Source organism: Leopardus geoffroyi, chromosome C3, assembly GCF_018350155.1.
Source record: "Leopardus geoffroyi isolate Oge1 chromosome C3, O.geoffroyi_Oge1_pat1.0, whole genome shotgun sequence".
Classification (NCBI taxonomy): Eukaryota; Metazoa; Chordata; class Mammalia; order Carnivora; family Felidae; genus Leopardus; species Leopardus geoffroyi.
This window is the reverse complement of record NC_059338.1, coordinates 80,988,288-81,001,924: the sequence shown is the minus strand read 5'-3', so window position 1 is coordinate 81,001,924 and position 13,637 is coordinate 80,988,288.

Below are 13,637 nucleotides of genomic sequence, written 5' to 3'. Positions count from 1 at the left end.
ATTTTCGGCGCTAAGGGGTGGGACCCCAGCTGAGATGGGGATTACCCTGTAAGCATTCAGTGAGCACTTGCTTTTTCCAGGGTTATGTGGGAATCTGATGTGCAGACATGAAGTTGTTTCTTTTCTCGGGGCGTGTGCAGCAAAGAGGGTGAAACAAAGCAGTGAATTAGTGACTTCGGGTCAAGAGTCTATCTATCTATCTATCTATCTATCTATCTATCATCTATCTCTATCTATCATCTATCTAGCTAGCTAGCTAGATATCTAGCTATCATCTGTCTATCTATCTATCTATCTATCATCTATCGTCTATCTATCTATCATCTAGCTAGCTATCATCTAACTATCTACCTATCTATCTATCAATCATCTATCTATCTATGAATGACATAAGTGACACAGAACATTGTGTCAGTTTAAGGTGCCCAGTGTGTTGATTGGATATATTCCTCTATTGCCATATGATTACCACCATAGTGTTAGCCAACACCCCTATCACGTCTATAATTACCATCTCTTTTTTTGTGGTGAAAACATCTACAGTCTAGTGTCTTTGCAACTTTGAAGTATACAACGCAGCATTGTTGACTATAATCACCATGCTGGGCCTTGCAAACTTGTAGTTAGAAGATGAATAAGTTCTGGAGATCAAATGAGATATTTCGATTCCACGTGACTAGTAAGTAAGCCACCAGCTGAGACTTGAATAGTGTTGTCTGAGTTCCCCAGATTCTTATCTATGCTTGTCCTTGCCTCTGGCAGCAATCTAGGTTCTCAGATCTTCCACTGCCTGCCTTTATTTTGCCATATGATGTCCCCTAAAGTGTCTCTTCAGAGCCGTCCTATCTGAAGAGTCTCCTCACCCTGATTTCCCCATCCCTCCTACTCCGAATTATTTTTCTTCAAAACACTTATTACAATCTGAAAACTTTCTTTGTCATATACTCTACTTACATGCTTTTTCCTTGAGATTCTCCTTTAGAGTATAAGCTCCATGAAAACTTGACTGTTGTTCATTTTATTGATCACCATATTCCCTTGCACTGAGCATAGGTACCTGACTCATGGTGGATGCCTAATGAATATTCATGGAAGAAGGAATGAATGGTCCAATGAATGACTTCCTCAAGGGCATAGTCTGGGAGACAGCCCTGTGCTTATGCTGAAGGTTTAGGGCAAAACTTTGATCCAAGAAAAAGATTTTATGCTGATTTGACCCATTATGGGACCCCCCTCCCCTAATTCCTATATTTTATCCAGGGTTAGTATTGAGAGGTTAGAGCAAAGAAGGTCTTTTTCAAAAACAAAAGCAGGGACACCTGGATGGCTCAGTTGGTTGAGTGTCCGACTCTGGATTTCAGTTCAAGTCATGATCCCAGGGTTGTGGGATTGATCCCTGAATCAGGCTCTGCTCTGGGTGTGGAATCTGCTTGAGATTCTCTCTCTCTCTCTCTCTCTCTCTCTCCCTCCCTCCCTCTCCCCTGCAAGTGCTCTCTCTCTCTTTAAAAAAACTTTTTTTTAATTGAAAAAACAAAACAAGTGAACATAAAAAACTCTTCCAAAGCAATCAAGGAGAAGGCTATGTGTTTAGCAAGGATCTTTCAAATTTATCAAATATATGTTGAGCACTGAGTACATTTCAAACATCTCCAAGGACGAAATGATAAATATCACCACGTCCTTACTCATGTTACCTAAAGCTGGCATCTTTTTTTCACCATTATTTTATGTTGTTGACTTGCAGCGATAATCTCAATGACATTTTATATCTGGAAAAACCACGGTTCCGGGGTAAAAGAGTCCTAATGGATTGAGCACTGTGAGGAAATAAATCAAAGATACATACAATTGCAGAATTTTAGGGTTATGTGGCCTCGCATACAATTTCAGCTCATGTCTTTTGCTTAGAGGAGAGCAGGAACACACATTCCAAGTGACATGTCCCAGGGGACACCTAAGAGAGTTGAGAGATCTGGATCCTCTGATTCCTACTTTCCAGATTTTCCTGGGTAGAAAATGAAACATTAAAAACAAAAAAGAATGAAGGGAGTTTCTTCCTTTCAAAGAAATATCGAACCGCTCGAAGGGGGCACGACGACTGATGGGATTTGTAACGAATCATGATTTCTACTCGATGATTGCTTAACCAAACAGAAGCTCCCAGTTGAATCGTGGTGAACTCTTTATTACCTGACAGGAGGTCAGCTACTCGCCTTAGTTGCACTCGCTTTGGTTGTTCTCTCTGTTTCTGAGGGGCTGTTTGGATGCAACTGCACCTGTAATCATTATTTTCAACCTACATGGATAATGCTCTGTTGACTCATGTTCACGTTTAGAGTTGAAAGCTCGGTTTTGTCCTTGCTAATTAAAATTACCTCATCCCTGAGACGGGCAGGGAAGATAGCAGTTCTATCCCACTGCATAACAGGTGAGATGTGTGGAAACACCAGGACCTGTTTATTTGAATCCGATTACCATCCCCTCGGGAGTGCCAGAACGTCGAAGGTACGAGTAGTGAGTTTATGAATTTCTCCTGGTCATATGCTCTTGCCTTTCTCTCACTGAGTGGTGGAAGAGGTTCTTATAACTGGAAGTTTCTTGAACATGGTTGGAATGGAGTGGGTTATTGGGGCACTTTTGTCGCACTGATCTCTGTGGGTGCCAGGATTCCATGACCATTGGCTTCACAGATTCATGGGGGCTGGGAGAGCAGGGAGAGCAGGGGCTGGTGACCCAGGTCAAGTGGGGCTGCCGTAGGCAGTGAGAAGAAAATGCAGCGTCTGGTTCTTGTTGTACTGTTGAATGTGAAACACGGTCAAGGCGGCCTTAGCCACAGAGTACTTTCTCCGCCCTTTGTGGACCAGAAATCTGCAGGGTTGAGGGAGAAGGTCACGTTCCAGGTGCAACACGAGTGATAGGAGTGTAGAGAAGCTGAGAGGTAGCTTCTGGAACGTCTGGGGCCACGGTTGCAGAGGCCAGCCCAGAGTCCCCCGAGTTCACAGATACTGGGTACTTCTATCCGTTTTGCTGATGATGTGGTCGTTTGCTGTTTGCCTTTGGTGGTAATCCTTTTACACTCTTTCAGTCTGAACTAGAGGATAAACACTTTAACTATTCACATCGGTTCTCAAGTGAGAACTTCTTCATTGTTTTGAAATACTCTGTAACAAAACGTTTGACTGCCTTTGAAATCTGTTTACAGGCTCGCCAGGCATTGCCTCAATACTTGTCAGTGAAGGAAGAGAAGGATCTTTTGGATTCTGTAAATTTAATTTCAGCGGTTGCAAATCCTGGATGGTTGTAAAAGGGTTTTACGCTTCATTATCACCTACGCGTGCAAAGACATTTTTTAGTGGTGGTAGCTATTAAGATTTTGAAAAGAGCCTCATTAAAACGTATCCATCAGAAATTGTGGGTGGCCAATTCAAGCATAAAATCCACTATAAAATAAAAGTTATCACCAGAGAAACAAGTTAGAATTTTCATTGGATTTCAGTTGGATGTTTCGCACAAGTTTAATCTTTACTACGTTCCGCAACGCTTTTTATCTTTTATCATAATTATGTTTTATAAGAAAATTTAATGATTTTTTTCCTCTCCTCCCAGCTTTCCTGCACTAAAAAATAGTATCACATTTCCTGTTGCAGTAAAAAGGGTTCCACACTACACCGTACTACCCTCAACAGTCCTTTTACCAGTTCCTATTGTGGTAATAATAATGACCCTTGTAAGAAGTGATTTATAGTTTATTTGAAAAGAAAACTCTCCCTGGTTTACATAACAACTTGGTGAATGAGGCAGATTGTTTTTCTGTCTTTGTAACGATGAGGACAGAAAACAGTGAGGTTAACAGTCTTTCCCACATTGAAGCAAACTGTGAATGGCCTACGTCTTTGCCTCCTGTCCTGTGCTCGCAGACCCATGCAAAGTTACTCAAGAAAAGAGATGACTTTCCCCATCCAAACTAGAAAATCGAGACAATTCTGGTTGTTATTAGTACCCTTGCCATGGAAAAGAATTTTAAGCGCGTAATCCCAGAAACCCATGTAAACATTCATCTTAATATGTTACATTCATCCTTTCACTTGCAGACGATGCTCTGCTCGTGAGGAGTAGAATATCTTTTGTTTTTAAGTACTCATTTAGTGTGTGTGTGCGTGAGAGAGAGAGAGAGAGAGAGAGAGAATCCCAAGCAGGCTCTGTCAGCACAGAGCCCAACATGGGGCTCGATCCCATGAACCGTGGGATCCTGACCTGAGCTGAAACCAAGAGTCAGACGCTTAACCAACTGAAGCACCCAGGCACCCCTAAATTATCTGGTGGATAGGAAAAAGGTGTTTTGCTAGGTCACAAAAGAGGGGACGGAAAGGTACATGATCTGGGAACCTGTGAAGTGATACACCAAGAGGGAAAATAACGCAAACCCTGCATTACCCACTGAGGACACGAGTCTAGGTGTAAAACGAGGGTTATTACAACATTCAGCTACAATCCTTCCCCAGCTGTCCCATCTGCTGTCGTAAGATGTCTCGTCGTGCGCGAGCACCTCTCAAATCTTTCTCCTTTCCTTTCAACTCCACTGCCACTTGGTCCAAGCCACAGCAGCTTCTGAGTTGGTCTCCCTGCGTCCTTCCTTCTTTTTGTTTATTCTCCCCTCCCCTGTCAGTACTGATCTGGTCAACAAAAAAAACTGCTAAACATCCCCCTGGTGGCTTCCACTGCCAATCTCCCAGAGGGAGCTCAGGGCCTCCTGTGACCCAGATTCCACCCGCCTCTCATCCTCATCTGCCCCGAGGGTCACCTGAACTCCATTGTCTCAGCATCTGCTCCACACCGCCCATGAACGTCTGTCCACCATCACCCCTTGGTGCCTTCCCTCCCTCTGGTCACCTGAGTGACCCCTTTCATCACTAGTTATCTTCACGTCATTGTGGTATCCTCGGAGAATATTTCCCCGATTCCCTGTCCCCAGCTGCTCCTATCACAGGCTCTGAAAAGATCGCGTAGCACATTCTTGGTTCTGCTTCTCAACTTGGCAGTTTTTCATTTACTCGGCAGTTATGTGATGAACGTCTATTTTTCCCACCAAACCATTTGCTGCCTACGAGAAAGGACTGTGTCTTTTTTTTCTTTTCCCTCACCATTGTGTCCCCAGGGAGCAATTTTGAGTCTGATCAAATGTAAATGCTTAGTGCATTTCAGCTGCTATTTAATCTTATTATTTTTTAAGTGTTTTTAATGTTTATTTTTGAGAGAGAGAGAGAGAGAGAGAGAACATGAGCAGGGGAAGGGCAGAGAGAGAGAGAGGGAGACACAGATCCGAAGCAGGCTCCAGGCTCTGAGCCGTCAGCACAGAGCCCGACGCGGGGCTCGAACCCATGAACTGTGAGATCGTGACCCTAGCCGAAGTTGGAAGCTTAACCGACTGAGCCACCCAGGTGCGCCCATAGTAAGTTTTTACAAGGAAATAACCATTAACTTTGCCCAGGGCATTCAGGAGGGACTTCTCAGGAGCCACTAACATATGAGGTGAATTCTAAAGGGTAAGGAGGGGTTTCTCCAGCAGATGAGTTGGGTCGGGGAGTTCTGAGGGGAGGTGGGGGCAGGCTCTCCAGGCAGAAGTGAGGAAAATCTGCTGGTTGATTCGGATGAAATGGAGCTTGCGGGGTGGAGGGGATGGTGTACTCGGAGCTCAAAGCCACAAGGAAACACGAACCCCACATTGTGGTCCGGCCACCATGTTTCTGAGAAACACGGTGGAGAAGGTCCAGGAAAGCATCCTGGTAAAATGAAAGAGACCACTGGGAGCTGGCAGAAACTAACTTCATTCATTCCCTTCTTCATTTGGTAGGAGTATCTCGGGTGCCAGGAGCCGCCCAGGTCGGAAACGCAAAGAATGCGAGGTGGTGGAACCACAAAACACGGCAAGGCTTTTTGGGCCAAGGTTGGACATTTAAGAGGCTGCTCATCGTTATTCAAACCCGCGTATGCCTTTTTAAGGCACAATAACCATGAAGTGGGAGGAACATATTTCACGTATGAACTAAAATGTGTTCTTGCTGACAAAAAATATTACACCCTGGGTTACACACACCATGTTCAGTGTTTAAATTTTTAAGCAGAAATCAACATTCCGAGTGATCACGTAGAACGACAGAACTAAGTTTATTCTTATGTACTTTGAGAGAGATAGAGAGAGCGAGTGGGGGAGGGGCGGAGAGAGAGGAAGACAGAATCCCGAGCGGGTTCCACACTGTCCTCGAAGAGCTCGGCGCGGGGCTCGAACTCACAAACCATGAGATCATGATCTGAGCTGAAATCAAGAGTCAGAGCCTTCACCCACTGAGCCGCCCGGGGGCCCCTAGAATGACAGAAGTAAAGCAACTCTCCTTTTGTTTATCTTTACATCCCTGCCCTGTCCCTGGTTGTTGTTATTGTTGTTGTGGTTGTTGTTGTTGTTGTTGTTGTTGTTGTTTTTCTCACCTGTTGGTTAAATAGAGGAATGAATGCTTCCTGCCACAGACGCTGGAGACGTTGAACAGCACTGTACCTGAGGTGAGCACGGACGATTCCAAATCGTTACATGCTTACTCTCAAAATAATGTGTGTAGCCAGATCTGCCCGTGTCAAGGGGGTTCTTGAACCAACTTCCGTTTTATTCATGGACAATGAACGTGCCCGTTTGGGCTTTATCTGCACGTTAGTAAAACCCAACTCCAGTAACAGCAATGGGGCCCACTCACAACAGCAAATATTTGGAAGGAATGTGCATTTTCTCACTGACCTTGTTTAGAATTGCCAGCGAATGGTGATCATAAAAGCAGGTGGAATTTCAGCTAGGTATGTTCTTGTTATGAAGGTTGCATAAGTTCATATGCAAAGTGTTTATTTTTTTCCAATATTTTAAAGTTTATTTATTTATTTTGAGAGGGAAAGAGTGCAAGCAGGGGAGGGGCAGAGAGAGGGAGAGAGGGAATCCCAAGCAGGCTCTGTGCTCTCAGTGCAGAGCCCGATGCGGGGCTCAAACTCACGAACCCTGACATCATTTCCTGAGCCCAAATCAGGAGTTGGATGCTTCACTGACTCAGCCACCCAGGCGCCCCAGTATGTGAAGACTCAGAATTTTAAAATGAAGGGTTTTTTGGGGGGAAATTGGTTTATGCATTGTCGCATGCCAGTTTTCCAAATTTGGGCAAGGTATATAACCTCTCTGCCTCAGTTTGGCACGAGGTGTTATTGTAAGGAAGGTGGGAAGATGGATCTATAACAGCCGCATGCTGTGTGCACCTGCTCACTGCTCAAAAATCGATGATTTTTATTACTATCATTATTACATATGAGCGCTGTCCAACAGAAATAGAATGCAAGCCACAAGGCCTGCCATAAATGGAATGTCAAGTTTCCAGTAACCACGTTTCAAAAGTAAGAAGAAAGAAGTTGAAATTAATTTAATAATTTAAAATACGCTAAATTCGTATTAGAACAACTTATTGACACGAAGTAACTTAAAAGTACGTTTCGTGTAACCCAACGTAGCCAACTGTTACCACTTTCAACATCAATATACAAATCAACAATGAGATTGATTACATTTTTTTCCCTAGTCTTTGGAATCCAGTGTGATCATACACCAGACCGTGTCTCAGTTTGAGCCACTCACACTGCAAATGCTTAATAGGCACAGGTGACTCTGTCAGATAGCACAGGTATAGATAGTTACTCTAAACGGTGGCATAGATTGAGGCTATAAATAGTTTGGGTAGTCAAGTACAATCAGGGGTGTCTGAGGGTCATCCTGAACTTTGAAGTATTTTATATAAAGTACAGATGTTCTTTATATAAGATGTGTGTGTGTTTGTGTGTGTGTGTGTGTGTGTGTGCACGTGCACTATTCTAATAATGTACCAAATAAAGATCTTCGTAAGGGTCCACTTAGAGTTCAGTGCAATGCTGTTTTTCCTATAAAGATTTATGCTTCCATTGGTCAGCTTTTGAGACCCCTGTCTACTGAGGTTGGTCGCACTGCCTGCCAGGAATCTTACAGCTAAGTTGAGTATTCTGTCGTGACAGTTCTCTTCAGCCAAAGTGTTTTCTATCTGCCTTACTCATGGGTCCTTTCTGTCTGTTTGCTCTACCAATTTTGCCTAATTTTTGCCAAGTTATTTATTTGTTATTGCTTACCGAAAATTATTTGAAGAGAATAAATAATCTCTAAAGGAACAAGTACATAAAGGCTCCTAAGAAGCGTTTTGTTGGCACCTGCTTTGGACAGATTTTTTCGGCTGAATGAGTTACAACCACAGGCGAGATGTGACTTGGAGTTTGGGATTCTTAGAAGAGTAATTAAACCTCAAACTCTAGATTGAGAGATTTGCAGAGCCTGGAAAGGCTGAGAGATTATTTAGTCCGACTCTGAACGCCACGGAATTGAAACAACCTTAAAGGTTTCAAGACGGTTAATGGCAGAACTGGCTTTCAGACTGACCTTCTCCCAGCATATAAGCTGCCTCTACATCCATTTCAAAAAGATCCAGATAAATGAATCTTTAAAGAATCAGCTGTTCTTGGAGAGCGGGCAGAGGCGTTTAAATCTTGACATTTGCTGGTGTACTGGACACAGGGTAACACTGATTTATATATTATTTGCCGAGAGAAGACTGTGTTGGACCTAATCGGGCCATCCTATGAAGGAGTCTAGGCTCTCCATCCCTGATAATAGAACAATTATTCACGTGAGATGACATACCACTGAGAGTTTGGCCTGTAATAGATCTTGATTTTCATCAACCGTACTCGATAAAACCACACAACGTACTAATTGCTGAAATTATTTAATAAAATTTGACGTTGGTTTGGGAGAAAAAGCAGCCCTTCCCGTACACTTATCTCAAGCCTTTTGGAGAGCAGTTTGTAAAGGTGTATCAAAAACCTTCAAAATATACATGACCGCGGGACCAAAAATACAGCTTTTAGGCATTTAGTGCAAGTCAGCATAAAGTCTCTGCTTATGCATGTTAACATTATACAAAGTACCTTCTGGTCATACGTCTGATCCTGGGAAGTAGGGCAAACCCAATGATGCCCATTTTATAGATTAAGAAACCAGGGGTTGAGCAAGTTGAGACCAGCAGCTTGAGGTCCCATAGCTAATACACCGCAGAGCCCGTACTCAAACCTGCCTCCAAATCCAGTACTTTGAACGCTATGGTGAGTGTTGTCTTCTACGGTTCTTGTCCACTTCAAATATATGCTGTGGTAGCACTTCCGGATAAAATACAGGACATCCACCGAAACTCAAAACTTAATATCAATAATAAACAAATTTGAGTTTAAGTCTGTTCCTAAACAGTGCATGGATGTCCGCGCAATATTTGATACATACTCATACTGAAGTTTTGTTTGTCATTTACCCGAAATTGAAACTGAACTAAATGTCTTGCCTTTCTATTTCCTTCATCTGGCAGCTCTATTCCGTGGGTGCCGGGGTTCCGGGCCCGAAGATAATCAAAAGGAGGACAAGATGGGTGGGGAGTACAAAGCCATTCGGCCAGTCTCGATGCAACAGGAGTCAACGTGAGTTGTCTAAGGTCGGAGAGACTGCACGTAGAAAACCATTGGCCAAAGACAGAGTCTTCATCTAGACGGGATGACTCTGAGCGTCTTACATTGTGTAGTCGTGCAAAATAAGTCCCAGTCTCTCCAGGAGGGAATATTTAAATTGTTTAAGAGTTAGGCAGTGGGGCTAAATAAGTAGACAAGAAATCTATTGGATCTTATACGAAATATTATGAAGGAAAATCAGACTTAAATACTTGCTGGAGAGAACACGTGTTTACGGTGGCATACAGGCATGAATGACCCTATTACACGACAGTGAGTTTGTTTATTGCACATGTAATTGAAAGGAAGGGGTGGAGGATAAAGACAAGTAGAAGGTGAATCAATGCCGTTATGACAGTTTTTTAAAGAAATAAACACAGTATAGAGAGAGTGCAGTCAAGTTTCCCGGAAACAAATTGAAAATATATTCAGGGGGTTTACTGGGAACACACCATGAGGGAGTAAGGAAAGGCTGGGGTGGGCAGAGGGAGACGTTCAGTCTCAATGCACTTAACACAGGGATCGCAGCCAAGAGCCTGGGAGGATCTGGGGCAAGATGACCCTTCTGGGTTGTCCCAGTTTGAAGCAAGTGTTTTGAGTTTTGTATCTCTGCATAGACCAGTCATTGGATGAGGGGTGCCCCCGGGAAGGGGAGGCGTATCCCTCTGGCTGAAGGTGATCCCTAGAGAAGGGCAAAGTGCCCACCTCCTTCAGGGGGCACTCTTGGCAGGTGGGAACATGAGTGCCTCGGTCCCGAAGGAGATCGGAGTGGCACATGCCACGATATCTGCCACAGTCTGTCGCTTGCTCTGCTTGGATCAGCCTGCTTCATGTGCTGAGTTTAACCCATCTGAGGCCATCTTCTCCTGGATTCCGGATGGAGACTCTTCCTGAGGGAACTTATAAGAGAAGGTTTAACAGGATGATCTACCACCCCACTTTGGGAACCGTTCTTAGGGCTGTATCTGAATCACATCATTTATCTTGTTTTCCAGATTCCCTTCACCTTTAGCTGGCTCCTGTGCTGGTTCAGATGTCTTACCTGATCGATAACACAGATCCTCATCTCTATGGGATCTGAGCCCTAGATCACCGTGCTCTTTTCAGGGGCTGGTTTCAGTACTTGATTTCTTTGTTAAGGTTGGGCAGGGGAGCATCCATTGATGCTCTGTGGACCTCTCGAGTGGCAAACCCATTCTCTACAGACCCATTGTACAGCAGCAGGGGGTCTGTTACAGATAATCACAGCTGATTACCCCTCCCAGGATAGTGGGTTCTTCCTTGCTTACTGGTGTCTTGGCAAAAGAAGTGACCAGGTGGCAGCCATGGCCTAAAGTTCAGTGGGACATTGACGATGTCTCCTGGTGGGGGATTTGGTTGTAAGGCATGACTTGAGCAAATGGGTGACTAATCCGTAGGATGGACTCCCATGGGTATGGCCAGCTCTCAAGGGTAATGACCCAGAAGAAGGCACACCTCACAACATCCACACTGGTGTGGAGGTATTTGGAGGCAAGTACTTGACTTCTTTGCGTTTCTTACTCATTTGTTTTGGATTGGAACATGCCGAGCAACTGAAGAATATAAAAAGGTTTCAAACCTTCGAGGATGGCTGACAAGAAGAGATAAGGGACTCTGGACTTCAGCCAAAGAAGCCAAGATTCAGGGTAGTTTCCAACTCTAAGACAGCAATGGAAATGTAATCAGGAAACCATGACAGATTTGAACGGGGTAACATTGGTGGACAATTGGAGAAAGACATAGCATGAAAACATACCAAACCTTGTAGCTGAATGGACAGTGTCCCCCTGAAACTCATATGTTGAAATTCTAACCCCCAATATGATGGCCTCAGAGGATGGGGCCTTTGGCAGGTTAAGTAGGCCATGAGCGTGGAGCCCTCATCAATGGAATTAGTGCCCTTATTTTTTTTTTTTTAAGTTTATTTCTTTGGAGAGAGGAAGAGAGAGAGAGCAAGGAGGGAAGGGGCAGAGAGAGGGAGAGACAGAATCGCAAGCTGTCAGTACAGAACCCTGTGTGGGGCTCGAACTCACGAACTGTGAGATCATGACCTGATCTGAGATCGAGAATTGGATGCTTACCCAACTAAGCCACCCAGGTGCCCCAAGGATTCGTGCCTTTATAAAAGAGACCCCAGAGAGCTCCCTCACCCTTTCTACCATGTAAGGATGCAAAGAGAAGGTGATGTTCTGCAACCTGAAGACAGGTCTCACGAGAACATGGCTGTGCTGGCACCCTGATCTCAGACTTCACCCCTCCACAACTGTGCGACAGAAGTTTCTGTTGTTTCCATACCATAGTACCAGTCTATGGGACTTGGTTACAGCTTCCTAAACTAAGGGCAAAGGCTGTGAACTCAAACAGGTCTGAGTATGAACCTCAGCTCTGCCGTCACCCAGCTCTCTGACTTTCTCAGGGACTCAGTTTCACTTGGATAAGGGGCTATAAATACAGCGTATGAAGTTTAGAGAGAAAGCGTGTATAATACATATCCTAGCATCTGGCCCATTCCTGCCTCCCAAATACCAATCCACTGTCCACCTCTTTTGAATTATGCAGTTAGCCTTCAAGACCAGCACTTTCGAACAGACCAAGGAAATTCAATGAAGAGATTAGAGGAGACAGGAAAAAGAGCAAAGGAAGAGCAAGGCATCCCTAAGTGACCAGTCTTATTTGATCCTTAAATATGTTTGACATCGGGGCGCCCGGGTGGCGACCAACTTCGGCTCAGGTCATGATCTTACAGTTCGTGAGTTCGAGCCCCGCGTCGGGCTCTGTGCTGACAGCTCAGAGCCTGGAACCTGTTTCAGATTCTGTGTCTCCCTCTCTCTCTGACACCTCCCCGTTCATGCTCTGTCTCTCTCTGTCTCAAAAATAAAAAAAAATAAACGTTAAAAAAAATAAAGAAATGCAAGTTCAAAGTGACACAGTATTTTGCTTTTTATGGCTGTTCATTTAAAACTGGGAAAGATTAGAACCAGCTACCAACCTTCATTCTTTGGACCAAAACAATCCAGTTTTAGAAGGAAGGACCGAAGAACAAACTCACCATCTTAGCTCATTTAATTTTTTTTTTCTTTTTATCTTATTTAAAAAAATTTTTTTTACAATTTTATTTAAATCCAAGTTAGTTGACATATAGTTTAATAGGGGTTTCAGGAGTAGAATTTAGTGATTTATCACTTCATATCTAACATCCAGTGCTCATCCTAACAAGTGCCCTGCTCGATGTCGGTCCACCCATTTGGGCTCCCCCCCACCCCCAATCCAATATGCCACCATGAACCCTCAGTTTGTTCTCTGTATTTAAGAATCTCCTCTGGTTTTTATCCCTCTCTGTTTTTATTTTATTTTTCCTTCCCATCCCCTATATTCATCCGTTTTGTTTCTTAAATTCCACATATGAGTGAAACCATATGATATCTTTCCGTGACTGACTTATTTTGCTTAGCAGAATATAGTCTAGTTCTATCCACGTTGTTGCAAATGGCAAGATTTCATTCTTTTGGATTCTTTCTCCACTGTGTGTGTGTGTACCACATTTTTCTTTATCTATTCTTCAGTCGATGGACACTTGGGCTCTTTCCACAATCTGGCTATTGTGGATAGTGCTGCTATAAACATTGGGGTGCATGTTTGAATCAACATTTTTGTATCCTTTGGGTAAATGCCTAGTGATGCACTACTGGGTCGTAGGGTAGTGAAATTTTTAATTATCTGAGGAACCTCCATACTGTTTTCCAGAGTGACTACACCAGTTTTCATCCCCACCAGCGGTACCAAAATTTTTATGGCCACCTTGTGAAAAAAGAGCGGTTCCCTTCAATTTAAGGGGGGTAAAAACCTTAAGACTCAGACAGCAGAAGTAGTATTTCCAACATCACACAGCTAGGGGGATGGCAGAATTAGGAATTGAACTTTCCAAGCCCATGTCCGTTCTACTCTTCTGTGTTCCTTCATTCCATGCTTATGCGTTTGCTCTGTGATAATTCATGTTTATAAAGAATTTAAGAAAT